Raw genomic sequence first — 19,237 nt, forward strand, 5'->3', positions numbered from 1 at the left:
GGGAGGAGACTGCGCATTCTTAAGGCGATTCAGACGAGTGGAGCAGCTTAGGACGGACATTCGCATACCTCGTTCCTGTCCTGCTAGAAGAGGCACATCTCAGTGAATGGTGTTGGCTCAAGGAGGTCGAGTGTGAGATCCACGGGGACCTTCGGAAAGCTCCGTTCGAGCCTGCAACGCAAACATCGGTGGTTCGTGCTCACTCACTCAATGGAAATGTTGTGCCACCAAGTCGATCAATCTTTTCTGTTCACGTTTACAGCAATTTCGAGCACTCTGCTTATTTTCTAATGCCAAGTGCTTGATTTTGTTGTGAACGAGTCAGACTCATTTACTCGTTGTTCTGAAGTCCATTGTAGCAGGCCGCAAACACGGCGTATTGATGAAGAAGCCACAAGTTGTTGATTTGTTTTCAATTGCGCTTGTGCACCGCTGCCAAAGCAGCAGAAGCATTAGCACCCGAATGATTCGTTGCACTTTGAAAAGTGTAAAGCGATGCGTGCATTTATTATTTAAATTAATGATCATGAATTCATGAATGATTTCCAAGGTACCCTGAGCGACGTTAATCCGGCCCATTATGTCGTGGAGTTGGTGGGAGGAGACTGCGCTTTCTTAAGGCGATGCAGACGAGTGGAGCAGCATAGGACGGACATTCGCATACCTCGTCCCTGTCCTGCTAGAAGAGGCACATCTCAGTGAATGGTGTTGGCTCAAGGACGTTGAGTGTGAGATCCACGGGGACCTTCGGAAAGCTCCGTTCGAGCCTGCAACGCAAACATCGGTGGTTCGTGCTCACTCACTCAATGGAAATGTTGTGCCACCAAGTCGATCAATCTTTTCTGTTCACGTTTACAGCAATTTCGAGCACTCTGCTTATTTTCTAATGCCAAGTGCTTGATTTTGTTGTGAACGAGTCAGACTCATCTACTCGTTGTTCTGAAGTCCATTGTAGCAGGCCGCAAACACGGCGTATTGATGAAGAAGCCTCAAGTTGTTGATTTGTTTTCAATTGCGCTTGTGCACCGCTGCCAAAGCAGCAGAAGCATTAGCACCCGAATGATTCATTGCACTTTGAAAAGTGTAAAGCGATGCGTGCATTTATTATTTAAATTAGTGATCATGAATTCATGAATGATTTCCAAGGTACCCTGAGCGACGTTAATCCGGCTTATTATGTCGTGGAGTTGGTGGGAGGAGACTGCGCATTCTTAAGGCGATGCAGACGAGTGGAGCAGCATTGGACGGACATTCGCATACCTCGTTCCTGTCCTGCTAGAAGAGGCACATCTCAGTGAATGGTGTTGGCTCAAGGAGGTCGAGTGTGAGATCCACGGGGACCTTCGGAAAGCTCCGTTCGAGCCTGCAACGCAAACATCGGTGGTTCGTGCTCACTCACTCAATGGAAATGTTGTGCCACCAAGTCGATAAATCTTTTCTTTTCACGTTTACAGCAATTTCGAGCACTCTGCTTATTTTCTAATGCCAAGTGCTTGATTTTGTTGTGAACGAGTCAGACTCATCTACTCGTTGTTCTGAAGTCCATTGTAGCAGGCCGCAAACACGGCGTATTGATGAAGAAGCCTCAAGTTGTTGATTTGTTTTCAATTGCGCTTGTGCACCGCTGCCAAAGCAGCAGAAGCATTAGCACCCGAATGATTCGTTGCACTTTGAAAAGTGTAAAGCGATGCGTGCATTTATTATTTAAATTAATGATCATGAATTCATGAATGATTTCCAAGGTACCCTGAGCGACGTTAATCCGGCCCATTATGTCGTGGAGTTGGTGGGAGGAGACTGCGCATTTTTAAGGCGATGTAGTCGAGTGGAGCAGCATAGGACGGACATTCGCATACCTCGTTCCTGTCCTGCTAGAAGAGGCACATCTCAGTGAATGGTGTTGGCTCAAGGAGGTCGAGTGTGAGATCCACGGGGACCTTCGGAAAGCTCCGTTCGAGCCTGCAACGCAAACATCGGTGGTTCGTGCTCACTCACTCAATGGAAATGTTGTGCCACCAAGTCGATCAATCTTTTCTGTTCACGTTTACAGCAATTTCGAGCACTCTGCTTATTTTCTAATGCCAAGTGCTTGATTTTGTTGTGAACGAGTCAGACTCATCTACTCGTTGTTCTGAAGTCCATTGTAGCAGGCCGCAAACACGGCGTATTGATGAAGAAGCCTCAAGTTGTTGATTTGTTTTCAATTGCGCTTGTGCACCGCTGCCAAAGCAGCAGAAGCATTAGCACCCGAATGATTCGTTGCACTTTGAAAAGTGTAAAGCGATGCGTGCATTTATTATTTAAATTAATGATCATGAATGCATGAATGATTTCCAAGGTACCCTGAGCGACGTTAATCCGGCACATTATGTCGTGGAGTTGGTGGGAGGAGACTGCGCATTCTTAAGGCGATGCAGACGAGTGGAGCAGCATAGGACGGACATTCGCATACCTCGTTCCTGTCCTGCTAGAAGAGGCACATCTCAGTGAATGGTGTTGGCTCAAGGAGGTCGAGTGTGAGATCCACGGGGACCTTCGGAAAGCTCCGTTCGAGCCTGCAACGCAAACATCGGTGGTTCGTGCTCACTCACTCAATGGAAATGTTGTGCCACCAAGTCGATCAATCTTTTCTGTTCACGTTTACAGCAATTTCGAGCACTCTGCTTATTTTCTAATGCCAAGTGCTTGATTTTGTTGTGAACGAGTCAGACTCATCTACTCGTTGTTCTGAAGTCCATTGTAGCAGACCGCAAACACGGCGTATTGATGAAGAAGCCTCAAGTTGTTGATTTGTTTTCAATTGCGCTTGTGCACCGCTGCCAAAGCAGCAGAAGCATTAGCACCCAAATGATTCGTTGCACTTTGAAAAGTGTAAAGCGATGCGTGCATTTATTATTTAAATTAGTGATCATGAATTCATGAATGATTTCCAAGGTACCCTGAGCGACGTTAATCCGGCCCATTATGTCGTGGAGTTGGTGGGAGGAGACTGCGCTTTCTTAAGGCGATGCAGACGAGTGGAGCAGCATAGGACGGACATTCGCATACCTCGTCCCTGTCCTGCTAGAAGAGGCACATCTCAGTGAATGGTGTTGGCTCAAGGACGTTGAGTGTGAGATCCACGGGGACCTTCGGAAAGCTCCGTTCGAGCCTGCAACGCAAACATCGGTGGTTCGTGCTCACTCACTCAATGGAAATGTTGTGCCACCAAGTCGATAAATCTTTTCTGTTCACGTTTACAGCAATTTCCAGCACTCTGCTTATTTTCTAATGCCAAGTGCTTGATTTTGTTGTGAACGAGTCAGACTCATCTACTCGTTGTTCTGAAGTCCATTGTAGCAGGCCGCAAACACGGCGTATTGATGAAGAAGCCTCAAGTTGTTGATTTGTTTTCAATTGCGCTTGTGCACCGCTGCCAAAGCAGCAGAAGCATTAGCACCCGAATGATTCGTTTCACTTTGAAAAGTGTAAAGCGATGCGTGCATTTATTATTTAAATAAATGATCATGAATTCATGAATGATTTCCAAGGTACCCTGAGCGACGCTAATCCGGCCCATTATGTCGTGGAGTTGGTGGGAGGAGACTGCGCATTCTTAAGGCGATGCAGACGAGTGGAGCAGCCTAGGACGGACATTCGCATACCTCGTTCCTGTCCTGCTAGAAGAGGCACATCTCAATGAATGGTGTTGGCTCAAGGAGGTCGAGTGTGAGATCCACGGGGACCTTCGGAAAGCTCCGTTCGAGCCTGCAACGCAAACATCGGTGGTTCTTGCTCACTCACTCAATGGAAATGTTGTGCCACCAAGTCGATACATCTTTTCTGTTCACGTTTACAGCAATTTCGAGCACTCTGCTTATTTTGTAATGCCAAGTGCTTGATTTTGTTGTGAACGAGTCAGACTCATCTACTCGTTGTTCTGAAGTCCATTGTAGCAGGCCGCAAACACGGCGTATTGATGAAGAAGCCTCAAGTTGTTGAGTTGTTTTCAATTGCGCTTGTGCACCGCTGCCAAAGCAGCAGAAGCATTAGCACCCGAATGATTCGTTGCACTTTGAAAAGTGTAAAGCGATGCGTGCATTTATTATTTAAATAAATGATCATGAATTCGTGCATGATTTCCAAGGTACCCTGAGCGACGTTAATCCGGCCCATTATGTCGTGGAGTTGGTGGGAGGAGACTGCACATTCTTAAGGCGATGCAGACGAGTGGAGCAGCATAGGACGGACATTCACATACCTCGTTCCTGTCCTGCTAGAAGAGGCACATCTCAGTGAATGGTGTTGGCTCAAGGAGGTCGAGTATGAGATCCACGGGGACCTTCGGAAAGCTCCGATCGAGCCTGCAACGCAAACATCGGTGGTTCGTGCTCACTCACTCAATGGAAATGTTGTGCCACCAAGTCGATCAATCTTTTCTGTTCACGTTTACAGCAATTTCGAGCACTCTGCTTATTTTCTAATGCCAAGTGCTTGATTTTGTTGTGAACGAGTCAGACTCATCTACTTGTTGTTCTGAAGTCCATTGTAGCAGACCGCAAACACGGCGTATTGATGAAGAAGCCTCAAGTTGTTGATTTGTTTTCAATTGCGCTTGTGCACCGCTGCCAAAGCAGCAGAAGCATTAGCACCCGAATGATTCGTTGCACTTTGAAAAGTGTAAAGCGATGCGTGCATTTATTATTTAAATTAATGATCATGAATTCATGAATGAAGAGGCACATCTCAGTGAATGGTGTTGGCTCAAGGAGGTCGAGTGTGAGATCCACGGGGACCTTCGGAAAGCTCCATTCGAGCCTGCAACGCAAACATCGGTGGTTCGTGCTCACTCACTCAATGGAAATGTTGTGCCACCAAGTCGATAAATCTTTTCTGTTCACGTTTATAGCAATTTCGAGCACTCTGCTTATTTTCTAATGCCAAGTGCTTGATTTTGTTGTGAACGAGTCAGACTCATTTACTCGTTGTTCTGAAGTCCATTGTAGCAGGCCGCAAACACGGCGTATTGATGAAGAAGCCTCAAGTTGTTGATTTGTTTTCAATTGCGCTTGTGCACCGCTGCCAAAGCAGCAGAAGCATTAGCACCCGAATGATTCGTTGCACTTTGAAAAGTGTAAAGCGATGCGTGCATTTATTATTTAAATTAATGATCATGAATTCATGAATGATTTCCAAGGTACCCTGAGCGACGTTAATCCGGCCCATTATGTCGTGGAGTTGGTGAGAGGAGACTGCGCTTTCTTAAGGCGATGCAGACGAGTGGAGCAGCATAGGACGGACATTCGCATACCTCGTCCCTGTCCTGCTAGAAGAGGCACATCTCAGTGAATGGTGTTGGCTCAAGGACGTTGAGTGTGAGATCCACGGGGACCTTCGGAAAGCTCCGTTCGAGCCTGCAACGCAAACATCGGTGGTTCGTGCTCACTCACTCAATGGAAATGTTGTGCCACCAAGTCGATCAATCTTTTCTGTTCACGTTTACAGCAATTTCGAGCACTCTGCTTATTTTCTAATGCCAAGTGCTTGATTTTGTTGTGAACGAGTCAGACTCATCTACTCGTTGTTCTGAAGTCCATTGTAGCAGGCCGCAAACACGGCGTATTGATGAAGAAGCCTCAAGTTGTTGATTTGTTTTCAATTGCGCTTGTGCACCGCTGCCAAAGCAGCAGAAGCATTAGCACCCGAATGATTCGTTGCACTTTGAAAAGTGTAAAGCGATGCGTGCATTTATTATTTAAATTAATGATCATGAATTCATGAATGATTTCCAAGGTACCCTGAGCGACGTTAATCCGGCCCATTATGTCGTGGAGTTGGTGGGAGGAGACTGCGCATTTTTAAGGCGATGTAGTCGAGTGGAGCAGCATAGGACGGACATTCGCATACCTCGTTCCTGTCCTGCTAGAAGAGGCACATCTCAGTGAATGGTGTTGGCTCAAGGAGGTCGAGTGTGAGATCCACGGGGACCTTCGGAAAGCTCCGTTCGAGCCTGCAACGCAAACATCGGTGGTTCGTGCTCACTCACTCAATGGAAATGTTGTGCCACCAAGTCGATCAATCTTTTCTGTTCACGTTTACAGCAATTTCGAGCACTCTGCTTATTTTCTAATGCCAAGTGCTTGATTTTGTTGTGAACGAGTCAGACTCATCTACTCGTTGTTCTGAAGTCCATTGTAGCAGGCCGCAAACACGGCGTATTGATGAAGAAGCCTCAAGTTGTTGATTTATTTTCAATTGCGCTTGTGCACCGCTGCCAAAGCAGCAGAAGCATTAGCACCCGAATGATTCGTTGCACTTTGAAAAGTGTAAAGCGATGCGTGCATTTATTATTTAAATTAATGATCATGAATGCATGAATGATTTCCAAGGTACCCTGAGCGACGTTAATCCGGCACATTATGTCGTGGAGTTGGTGGGAGGAGACTGCGCATTCTTAAGGCGATGCAGACGAGTGGAGCAGCATAGGACGGACATTCGCATACCTCGTTCCTGTCCTGCTAGAAGAGGCACATCTCAGTGAATGGTGTTGGCTCAAGGAGGTCGAGTGTGAGATCCACGGGGACCTTCGGAAAGCTCCGTTCGAGCCTGCAACGCAAACATCGGTGGTTCGTGCTCACTCACTCAATGGAAATGTTGTGCCACCAAGTCGATAAATCTTTTCTGTTCACGTTTACAGCAATTTCGAGCACTCTGCTTATTTTCTAATGCCAAGTGCTTGATTTTGTTGTGAACGAGTCAGACTCATCTACTCGTTGTTCTGAAGTCCATTGTAGCAGACCGCAAACACGGCGTATTGATGAAGAAGCCTCAAGTTGTTGATTTGTTTTCAATTGCGCTTGTGCACCGCTGCCAAAGCAGCAGAAGCATTAGCACCCAAATGATTCGTTGCACTTTGAAAAGTGTAAAGCGATGCGTGCATTTATTATTTAAATTAGTGATCATGAATTCATGAATGATTTCCAAGGTACCCTGAGCGACGTTAATCCGGCCCATTATGTCGTGGAGTTGGTGGGAGGAGACTGCGCTTTCTTAAGGCGATGCAGACGAGTGGAGCAGCATAGGACGGACATTCGCATACCTCGTCCCTGTCCTGCTAGAAGAGGCACATCTCAGTGAATGGTGTTGGCTCAAGGACGTTGAGTGTGAGATCCACGGGGACCTTCGGAAAGCTCCGTTCGAGCCTGCAACGCAAACATCGGTGGTTCGTGCTCACTCACTCAATGGAAATGTTGTGCCACCAAGTCGATAAATCTTTTCTGTTCACGTTTACAGCAATTTCGAGCACTCTGCTTATTTTCTAATGCCAAGTGCTTGATTTTGTTGTGAACGAGTCAGACTCATCTACTCGTTGTTCTGAAGTCCATTGTAGCAGGCCGCAAACACGGCGTATTGATGAAGAAGCCTCAAGTTGTTGATTTGTTTTCAATTGCGCTTGTGCACCGCTGCCAAAGCAGCAGAAGCATTAGCACCCGAATGATTCGTTTCACTTTGAAAAGTGTAAAGCGATGCGTGCATTTATTATTTAAATAAATGATCATGAATTCATGAATGATTTCCAAGGTACCCTGAGCGACGTTAATCCGGCCCATTATGTCGTGGAGTTGGTGGGAGGAGACTGCGCATTCTTAAGGCGATGCAGACGAGTGGAGCAGCCTAGGACGGACATTCGCATACCTCGTTCCTGTCCTGCTAGAAGAGGCACATCTCATTGAATGGTGTTGGCTCAAGGAGGTCGAGTGTGAGATCCACGGGGACCTTCGGAAAGCTCCGTTCGAGCCTGCAACGCAAACATCGGTGGTTCTTGCTCACTCACTCAATGGAAATGTTGTGCCACCAAGTCGATACATCTTTTCTGTTCACGTTTACAGCAATTTCGAGCACTCTGCTTATTTTGTAATGCCAAGTGCTTGATTTTGTTGTGAACGAGTCAGACTCATCTACTCGTTGTTCTGAAGTCCATTGTAGCAGGCCGCAAACACGGCGTATTGATGAAGAAGCCTCATGTTGTTGAGTTGTTTTCAATTGCGCTTGTGCACCGCTGCCAAAGCAGCAGAAGCATTAGCACCCGAATGATTCGTTGCACTTTGAAAAGTGTAAAGCGATGCGTGCATTTATTATTTAAATAAATGATCATGAATTCGTGCATGATTTCCAAGGTACCCTGAGCGACGTTAATCCGGCCCATTATGTCGTGGAGTTGGTGGGAGGAGACTGCACATTCTTAAGGCGATGCAGACGAGTGGAGCAGCATAGGACGGACATTCACATACCTCGTTCCTGTCCTGCTAGAAGAGGCACATCTCAGTGAATGGTGTTGGCTCAAGGAGGTCGAGTATGAGATCCACGGGGACCTTCGGAAAGCTCCGATCGAGCCTGCAACGCAAACATCGGTGGTTCGTGCTCACTCACTCAATGGAAATGTTGTGCCACCAAGTCGATCAATCTTTTCTGTTCACGTTTACAGCAATTTCGAGCACTCTGCTTATTTTCTAATGCCAAGTGCTTGATTTTGTTGTGAACGAGTCAGACTCATCTACTTGTTGTTCTGAAGTCCATTGTAGCAGACCGCAAACACGGCGTATTGATGAAGAAGCCTCAAGTTGTTGATTTGTTTTCAATTGCGCTTGTGCACCGCTGCCAAAGCAGCAGAAGCATTAGCACCCAAATGATTCGTTGCACTTTGAAAAGTGTAAAGCGATGCGTGCATTTATTATTTAAATTAGTGATCATGAATTCATGAATGATTTCCAAGGTACCCTGAGCGACGTTAATCCGGCCCATTATGTCGTGGAGTTGGTGGGAGGAGACTGCGTATTCTTAAGGCGATGCAGACGAGTGGAGCAGCATAGGACGGACATTCGCATACCTCGTTCCTGTCCTGCTAGAAGAGGCACATCTCAGTGAATGGTGTTGGCTCAAGGAGGTCGAGTGTGAGATCCACGGGGACCTTCGGAAAGCTCCGTTCGAGCCTGCAACGCAAACATCGGTGGTTCGTGCTCACTCACTCAATGGAAATGTTGTGCCATCAAGTCGATACATCTTTTCTGTTCACGTTTACAGCAATTTCGAGCACTCTGCTTATTTTCTAATGCCAAGTGCTTGATTTTGTTGTGGGCGAGTCAGACTCATCTACTCGTTGTTCTGAAGTCCATTGTAGCAGGCCGCAAACACAGCGTATTGATGAAGAAGCCTCAAGTTGTTGATTTGTTTTCAATTGCTCTTGTGCACCGCTGCCAAAGCAGCAGAAGCATTAGCACCCGAATGATTCGTTGCACTTTGAAAAGTGTAAAGCGATGCGTGCATTTATTATTTAAATTAATGATCATGAATTCATGAATGATTTCCAAGGTACCCTGAGCGACGTTAATCCGGCCATTATGTCGTGGAGTTGGTGGGAGGAGACTGCGCATTCTTAAGGCGATGCAGACGAGTGGAGCAGCTTAGGACGGACATTCGCATACCTCGTTCCTGTCCTGCTAGAAGAGGCACATCTCAGTGAATGGTGTTGGCTCAAGGAGGTCGAGTGTGAGATCCACGGGGACCTTCGGAAAGCTCCGTTCGAGCCTGCAACGCAAACATCGGTGGTTCGTGCTCACTCAATGGATATGTTGTGCCACCAAGTCGATCAATCTTTTCTGTTCACGTTTATAGCAATTTCGAGCACTCTGCTTATTTTCTAATGCCAAGTGCTTGATTTTGTTGTGAACGAGTCAGACTCATCTACTCGTTGTTCTGAAGTCCATTGTAGCAGGCCGCAAACACGGCGTATTGATGAAGAAGCCTCAAGTTGTTGATTTGTTTTCAATTGCGCTTGTGCACCGCTGCCAAAGCAGCAGAAGCATTAGCACCCAAATGATTCGTTGCACTTTGAAAAGTGTAAAGCGATGCGTGCATTTATTATTTAAATTAGTGATCATGAATTCATGAATGATTTCCAAGGTACCCTGAGCGACGTTAATCCGGCCCATTATGTCGTGGAGTTGGTGGGAGGAGACTGCGCTTTCTTAAGGCGATGCAGACGAGTGGAGCAGCATAGGACGGACATTCGCATACCTCGTTCCTGTCCTGCTAGAAGAGGCACATCTCAGTGAATGGTGTTGGCTCAAGGAGGTCGAGTGTGAGATCCACGGGGACCTTCGGAAAGCTCCGTTCGAGCCTGCAACGCAAACATCGGTGGTTCGAGCTCACTCACTCAATGGAAATGTTGTGCCACCAAGTCGATAAATCTTTTCTGTTCACGTTTACAGCAATTTCGAGCACTCTGCTTATTTTCTAATGCCAAGTGCTTGATTTTGTTGTGAACGAGTCAGACTCATCTACTCGTTGTTCTGAAGTCCATTGTAGCAGGCCGCAAACACGGCGTATTGATGAAGAAGCCTCAAGTTGTTGATTTGTTTTCAATTGCGCTTGTGCACCGCTGCCAAAGCAGCAGAAGCATTAGCACCCGAATGATTCGTTGCACTTTGAAAAGTGTAAAGCTTTGCGTGCATTTATTATTTAAATTAATGATCATGAATTCATGAATGATTTCCAAGGTACCCTGAGCGACGTTAATCCGGCCCATTATGTCGTGGAGTTGGTGGGAGGAGACTGCGCATTCTTAAGGCGATGCAGACGAGTGGAGCAGCATAGGACGGACATTCGCATACCTCGTTCCTGTCCTGCTAGAAGAGGCACATCTCAGTGAATGGTGTTGGCTCAAGGAGGTCGAGTGTGAGATCCACGGGGACCTTCGGAAAGCTCCGATCGAGCCTGCAACGCAAACATCGGTGGTTCGTGCTCACTCACTCAATGGAAATGTTGTGCCACCAAGTCGATCAATCTTTTCTGTTCACGTTTACAGCAATTTCGAGCACTCTGCTTATTTTCTAATGCCAAGTGCTTGATTTTGTTGTGAACGAGTCAGACTCATCTACTTGTTGTTCTGAAGTCCATTGTAGCAGGCCGCAAACACAGCGTATTGATGAAGAAGCCTCAAGTTGTTGATTTGTTTTCAATTGCTCTTGTGCACCGCTGCCAAAGCAGCAGAAGCATTAGCACCCGAATGATTCGTTGCACTTTGAAAAGTGTAAAGCGATGCGTGCATTTATTATTTAAATTAATGATCATGAATTCATGAATGATTTCCAAGGTACCCTGAGCGACGTTAATCCGGCCATTATGTCGTGGAGTTGGTGGGAGGAGACTGCGCATTCTTAAGGCGATGCAGACGAGTGGAGCAGCTTAGGACGGACATTCGCATACCTCGTTCCTGTCCTGCTAGAAGAGGCACATCTCAGTGAATGGTGTTGGCTCAAGGAGGTCGAGTGTGAGATCCACGGGGACCTTCGGAAAGCTCCGTTCGAGCCTGCAACGCAAACATCGGTGGTTCGTGCTCACTCAATGGATATGTTGTGCCACCAAGTCGATCAATCTTTTCTGTTCACGTTTATAGCAATTTCGAGCACTCTGCTTATTTTCTAATGCCAAGTGCTTGATTTTGTTGTGAACGAGTCAGACTCATCTACTCGTTGTTCTGAAGTCCATTGTAGCAGGCCGCAAACACGGCGTATTGATGAAGAAGCCTCAAGTTGTTGATTTGTTTTCAATTGCGCTTGTGCACCGCTGCCAAAGCAGCAGAAGCATTAGCACCCAAATGATTCGTTGCACTTTGAAAAGTGTAAAGCGATGCGTGCATTTATTATTTAAATTAGTGATCATGAATTCATGAATGATTTCCAAGGTACCCTGAGCGACGTTAATCCGGCCCATTATGTCGTGGAGTTGGTGGGAGGAGACTGCGCTTTCTTAAGGCGATGCAGACGAGTGGAGCAGCATTGGACGGACATTCGCATACCTCGTTCCTGTCCTGCTAGAAGAGGCACATCTCAGTGAATGGTGTTGGCTCAAGGAGGTCGAGTGTGAGATCCACGGGGACCTTCGGAAAGCTCCGTTCGAGCCTGCAACGCAAACATCGGTGGTTCGTGCTCACTCACTCAATGGAAATGTTGTGCCACCAAGTCGATAAATCTTTTCTTTTCACGTTTACAGCAATTTCGAGCACTCTGCTTATTTTCTAATGCCAAGTGCTTGATTTTGTTGTGAACGAGTCAGACTCATCTACTCGTTGTTCTGAAGTCCATTGTAGCAGGCCGCAAACACGGCGTATTGATGAAGAAGCCTCAAGTTGTTGATTTATTTTCAATTGCGCTTGTGCACCGCTGCCAAAGCAGCAGAAGCATTAGCACCCGAATGATTCGTTGCACTTTGAAAAGTGTAAAGCGATGCGTGCATTTATTATTTAAATTAATGATCATGAATTCATGAATGATTTCCAAGGTACCCTGAGCGACGTTAATCCGGCACATTATGTCGTGGAGTTGGTGGGAGGAGACTGCGCATTCTTAAGGCGATGCAGACGAGTGGAGCAGCATAGGACGGACATTCGCATACCTCGTTCCTGTCCTGCTAGAAGAGGCACATCTCAGTGAATGGTGTTGGCTCAAGGAGGTCGAGTGTGAGATCCACGGGGACCTTCGGAAAGCTCCGTTCGAGCCTGCAACGCAAACATCGGTGGTTCGTGCTCACTCACTCAATGGAAATGTTGTGCCACCAAGTCGATCAATCTTTTCTGTTCACGTTTACAGCAATTTCGAGCACTCTGCCTATTTTCTAATGCCAAGTGCTTGATTTTGTTGTGAACGAGTCAGACTCATCTACTCGTTGTTCTGAAGTCCATTGTAGCAGGCCGCAAACACGGCGTATTGATGAAGAAGCCTCAAGTTGTTGAGTTGTTTTCAATTGCGCTTGTGCACCGCTGCCAAAGCAGCAGAAGCATTAGCACCCGAATGATTCGTTGCACTTTGAAAAGTGTAAAGCGATGCGTGCATTTATTATTTAAATAAATGATCATGAATTCGTGCATGATTTCCAAGGTACCCTGAGCGACGTTAATCCGGCCCATTATGTCGTGGAGTTGGTGGGAGGAGACTGCACATTCTTAAGGCGATGCAGACGAGTGGAGCAGCATAGGACGGACATTCACATACCTCGTTCCTGTCCTGCTAGAAGAGGCACATCTCAGTGAATGGTGTTGGCTCAAGGAGGTCGAGTATGAGATCCACGGGGACCTTCGGAAAGCTCCGATCGAGCCTGCAACGCAAACATCGGTGGTTCGTGCTCACTCACTCACTGGAAATGTTGTGCCACCAAGTCGATAAATCTTTTCTGTTCACATTTACAGCAATTTCGAGCACTCTGCTTATTTTCTAATGCCAAGTGCTTGATTTTGTTGTGAACGAGTCAGACTCATCTACTCGTTGTTCTGAAGTCCATTGTAGCAGGCCGCAAACACGGCGTATTGATGAAGAAGCCTCAAGTTGTTGATTTGTTTTCAATTGCGCTTGTGCACCGCTGCCAAAGCAGCAGAAGCATTAGCACCCGAATGATTCATTGCACTTTGAAAAGTGTAAAGCGATGCGTGCATTTATTATTTAAATTAATGATCATGAATGATTTCCAAGGTACCCTGAGCGACGTTAATCTGGCCCATTATGTCGTGGAGTTGGTGGGAGGAGACTGCGCATTCTTAAGGCGATGCAGACGAGTGGAGCAGCCTAGGACGGACATTCGCATACCTCGTTCCTGTCCTGCTAGAAGAGGCACATCTCAGTGAATGGTGTTGGCTCAAGGAGGTCGAGTGTGAGATCCACGGGGACCTTCGGAAAGCTCCGTTCGAGCCTGCAACGCAAACATCGGTGGTTCGTGCTCACTCAATGGAAATGTTGTGCCACCAAGTCGATACATCTTTTCTGTTCACGTTTACAGCAATTTCGAGCACTCTGCTTATTTTCTAATGCCAAGTGCTTGATTTTGTTGTGAACGAGTCAGACTCATCTACTCGTTGTTCTGAAGTCCATTGTAGCAGGCCGCAAACACGGCGTATTGATGAAGAAGCCTCAAGTTGTTGATTTGTTTTCAATTGCGCTTGTGCACCGCTGCCAAAGCAGCAGAAGCATTAGCACCCGAATGATTCGTTGCACTTTGAAAAGTGTAAAGCGATGCGTGCATTTATTATTTAAATTAATGATCATGAATTCATGAATGATTTCCAAGGTACCTTGAGCGACGTTAATCCGGCCCATTATGTCGTGGAGTTGGTGGGAGGAGACTGCGCATTCTTAAGACGATGCAGACGAGTGGAGCAGCATAGGACGGACATTCGCATACCTCGTTCCTGTCCTGCAAGAAGACGCACATCTCAGTGAATGGTGCTGGCTCAAGGAGGTCGAGTGTGAGATCCACGGGGACCTTCGGAAAGCTCCGTTCGAGCCTGCAACGCCAACATCGGTGGTTCGTGCTCACTCACTCAATGGAAATGTTGTGCCACCAAGTCGATACATCTTTTCTGTTCACGTTTACAGAAATTTCGAGCACTCTGCTTCTTTGCTAATGCCAAGTGCTTGATTTTCTTGTGAACGAGAGTCAGACTAATCTACTCGTTGTTCTGAAGTCCATTGTAGCAGGCCGCAAACACAGCGTATTGATGAAGAAGCCTCAAGTTGTTGATTTGTTTTCAATTGCGCTTGTGCACCGCTGCCAAAGCAGCAGAAGCATTGGCACCCGAATGATTCGTTGCACTTTGAAAAGTGTAAAGCGATGCGTGCATTTATTATTTAAATAAATGATCATGAATTCATGAATGATTTCCAAGGTACCCTGAGCAACGTTAATCCGGCCCATTATGTCGTGGAGTTGGTGGGAGGAGACTGCGCATTCTTAAGGCGATGCAGACGAGTGGAGCAGCCTAGGACGGACATTCGCATACCTCGTTCCTGTCCTGCTAGAAGAGGCACATCTCAGTGAATGGTGTTGGCTCAAGGAGGTCGAGTGTGAGATCCACGGGGACCTTCGGAAAGCTCCGTTCGAGCCTGCAACGCAAACATCGGTGGTTCGTGCTCACTCAATGGAAATGTTGTGCCACCAAGTCGATACATCTTTTCTGTTCACGTTTACAGCAATTTCGAGCACTCTGCTTATTTTCTAATGCCAAGTGCTTGATTTTGTTGTGAACGAGAGTCAGACTAATCTACTCGTTGTTCTGAAGTCCATTGTAGCAGGCCGCAAACACGGCGTATTGATGAAGAAGCCTCAAGTTGTTGATTTATTTTCAATTGCGCTTGTGCACCGCTGCCAAAGCAGCAGAAGCATTGGGCACCCGAATGATTCGTTGCACTTTGAAAAGTGTAAAGCGATGCGTGCATTTATTATTTAAATAAATGATCATGAATTCATGAATGATTTCCAAGGTACCCTGAGCGACGTTAATCCGGCCCATTATGTCGTGGAGTTGGTGGGAGGAGACTGCGCATTCTTAAGGCGATGCAGACGAGTGGAGCAGCCTAGGACGGACATTCGCATACCTCGTTCCTGTCCTGCTAGAAGAGGCACATCTCAGTGAATGGTGTTGGCTCAAGGAGGTCGAGTGTGAGATCCACGGGGACCTTCGGAAAGCTCCGTTCGAGCCTGCAACGCAAACATCGGTGGTTCGTGCTCACTCACTCAATGGAAATGTTGTGCCACCAAGTCGATACATCTTTTCTGTTCACGTTTACAGCAATTTCGAGCACTCTGCTTATTTTCTAATGGCAAGTGCTTGATTTTGTTGTGAACGAGTCAGACTCATCTACTCGTTGTTCTGAAGTCCATTGTAGCAGGCCGCAAACACAGCGTATTGATGAAGAAGCCTCAAGTTGTTGATTTGTTTTCAATTGCGCTTGTGCACCGCTGCCAAAGCAGCAGAAGCATTAGCACCCGAATGATTCGTTGCACTTTGAAAAGTGTAAAGCGATGCGTGCATTTATTATTTAAATTAATGATCATGAATTCGTGCATGATTTCGAAGGTACCCTGAGCGACGTTAATCCGGCCCATTATGTCGTGGATTTGGTGGGAGGAGACTGCGCATTCTTAAGGCGATGCAGACGAGTGGAGCAGCATAGGACGGACATTCGCATACCTCGTTCCTGTCCTGCTAGAAGAGGCACATCTCAGTGAATGGTGTTGGCTCAAGGAGGTCGAGTGTGAGATCCACGGGGACCTTCGGAAAGCTCCGTTCGAGCCTGCAACGCAAACATCGGTGGTTCGTGCTCACTCACTCAATGGAAATGTTGTGCCACCAAGTCGATAAATCTTTTCTGTTCACGTTTACAGCAATTTCGAGCACTCTGCTTATTTTCTAATGGCAAGTGCTTGATTTTGTTGTGAACGAGTCAGACTCATCTACTCGTTGTTCTGAAGTCCATTGTAGCAGGCCGCAAACACAGCGTATTGATGAAGAAGCCTCAAGTTGTTGATTTGTTTTCAATTGCGCTTGTGCACCGCTGCCAAAGCAGCAGAAGCATTAGCACCCGAATGATTCGTTGCACTTTGAAAAGTGTAAAGCGATGCGTGCATTTATTATTTAAATTAGTGATCATGAATTCATGAATGATTTCCAAGGTACCCTGAGCGACGTTAATCCGGCCCATTATGTCGTGGAGTTGGTGGGAGGAGACTGCGCATTCTTAAGGCGATGCAGACGAGTGGAGCAGCATAGGACGACATTCGCATACCTCGTTCCTGTCCTGCTAGAAGAGGCACATCTCAGTGAATGGTGTTGGCTCAAGGAGGTCGAGTGTGAGATCCACGGGGACCTTCGGAAAGCTCCGTTCGAGCCTGCAACGCAAACATCGGTGGTTCGTGCTCACTCACTCAATGGAAATGTTGTGCCACCAAGTCGATCAATCTTTTCTGTTCACGTTTACAGCAATTTCGAGCACTCTGCTTATTTTCTAATGCCAAGTGCTTGATTTTGTTGTGAACGAGTCAGACTCATCTACTCGTTGTTCTGAAGTCCATTGTAGCAGACCGCAAACACGGCGTATTGATGAAGAAGCCTCAAGTTGTTGATTTGTTTTCAATTGCGCTTGTGCACCGCTGCCAAAGCAGCAGAAGCATTAGCACCCAAATGATTCGTTGCACTTTGAAAAGTGTAAAGCGATGCGTGCATTTATTATTTAAATTAGTGATCATGAATTCATGAATGATTTCCAAGGTACCCTGAGCGACGTTAATCCGGCCCATTATGTCGTGGAGTTGGTGGGAGGAGACTGCGCTTTCTTAAGGCGATGCAGACGAGTGGAGCAGCATAGGACGGACATTCGCATACCTCGTCCCTGTCCTGCTAGAAGAGGCACATCTCAGTGAATGGTGTTGGCTCAAGGACGTTGAGTGTGAGATCCACGGGGACCTTCGGAAAGCTCCGTTCGAGCCTGCAACGCAAACATCGGTGGTTCGTGCTCACTCACTCAATGGAAATGTTGTGCCACCAAGTCGATAAATCTTTTCTGTTCACGTTTACAGCAATTTCGAGCACTCTGCTTATTTTCTAATGCCAAGTGCTTGATTTTGTTGTGAACGAGTCAGACTCATCTACTCGTTGTTCTGAAGTCCATTGTAGCAGGCCGCAAACACGGCGTATTGATGAAGAAGCCTCAAGTTGTTGATTTGTTTTCAATTGCGCTTGTGCACCGCTGCCAAAGCAGCAGAAGCATTAGCACCCGAATGATTCGTTGCACTTTGAAAAGTGTAAAGCGATGCGTGCATTTATTATTTAAATTAATGATCATGAATTCATGAATGATTTCCAAGGTACCTTGAGCGACGTTAATCCGGCCCATTATGTCGTGGAGTTGGTGGGAGGAGACTGCGCATTCTTAAGACGATGCAGACGAGTGGAGCAGCATAGGACGGACATTCGCATACCTCGTTCCTGTCCTGCAAGAAGACGCACATCTCAGTGAATGGTGTTGGCTCAAGGAGGTCGAGTGTGAGATCCACGGGGACCTTCGGAAAGCTCCGTTCGAGCCTGCAACGCAAACATCGGTGGTTCGTGCTCACTCACTCAATGGAAATGTTGTGCCACCAAGTCGATAAATCTTTTCTGTTCACGTTTACAGCAATTTCGAGCACTCTGCTTATTTTCTAATGCCAAGTGCTTGATTTTGTTGTGAACGAGTCAGACTCATCTACTCGTTGTTCTGAAGTCCATTGTAGCAGGCCGCAAACACAGCGCATTGATGAAGAAGCCTCAAGTTGTTGATTTGTTTTCAATTGCGCTTGTGCACCGCTGCCAAAGCAGCAGAAGCATTAGCACCCGAATGATTCGTTGCACTTTGAAAAGTGTAAAGCGATGCGTGCATTTATTATTTAAATTAATGATCATGAATTCATGAATGATTTCCAAGGTACCCTGAGCAACGTTAATCCGGCCCATTATGTCGTGGAGTTGGTGGGAGGAGACTGCGCATTCTTAAGGCGATGCAGACGAGTGGAGCAGCCTAGGACGGACATTCGCATACCTTATTCCTGTCCTGCTAGAAGAGGCACATCTCAGTGAATGGTGTTGGCTCAAGGAGGTCGAGTGTGAGATCCACGGGGACCTTCGGAAAGCTCCGTTCGAGCCTGCAACGCCAACATCGGTGGTTCGTGCTCACTCACTCAATGGAAATGTTGTGCCACCAAGTCGATACATCTTTTCTGTTCACGTTTACAGAAATTTCGAGCACTCTGCTTCTTTGCTAATGCCAAGTGCTTGATTTTCTTGTGAACGAGAGTCAGACTAATCTACTCGTTGTTCTGAAGTCCATTGTAGCAGGCCGCAAACACAGCGTATTGATGAAGAAGCCTCAAGTTGTTGATTTGTTTTCAATTGCGCTTGTGCACCGCTGCCAAAGCAGCAGAAGCATTGGCACCCGAATGATTCGTTGCACTTTGAAAAGTGTAAAGCGATGCGTGCATTTATTATTTAAATAAATGATCATGAATTCATGAATGATTTCCAAGGTACCCTGAGCAACGTTAATCCGGCCCATTATGTCGTGGAGTTGGTGGGAGGAGACTGCGCATTCTTAAGGCGATGCAGACGAGTGGAGCAGCCTAGGACGGACATTCGCATACCTCGTTCCTGTCCTGCTAGAAGAGGCACATCTCAGTGAATGGTGTTGGCTCAAGGAGGTCGAGTGTGAGATCCACGGGGACCTTCGGAAAGCTCCGTTCGAGCCTGCAACGCAAACATCGGTGGTTCGTGCTCACTCAATGGAAATGTTGTGCCACCAAGTCGATACATCTTTTCTGTTCACGTTTACAGCAATTTCGAGCACTCTGCTTATTTTCTAATGCCAAGTGCTTGATTTTGTTGTGAACGAGAGTCAGACTA

The sequence above is a fragment of the Lampetra fluviatilis genome, chromosome 6 (genome assembly GCF_964198595.1).
Source record: "Lampetra fluviatilis chromosome 6, kcLamFluv1.1, whole genome shotgun sequence".
Lineage (NCBI taxonomy): Eukaryota > Metazoa > Chordata > Hyperoartia > Petromyzontiformes > Petromyzontidae > Lampetra > Lampetra fluviatilis.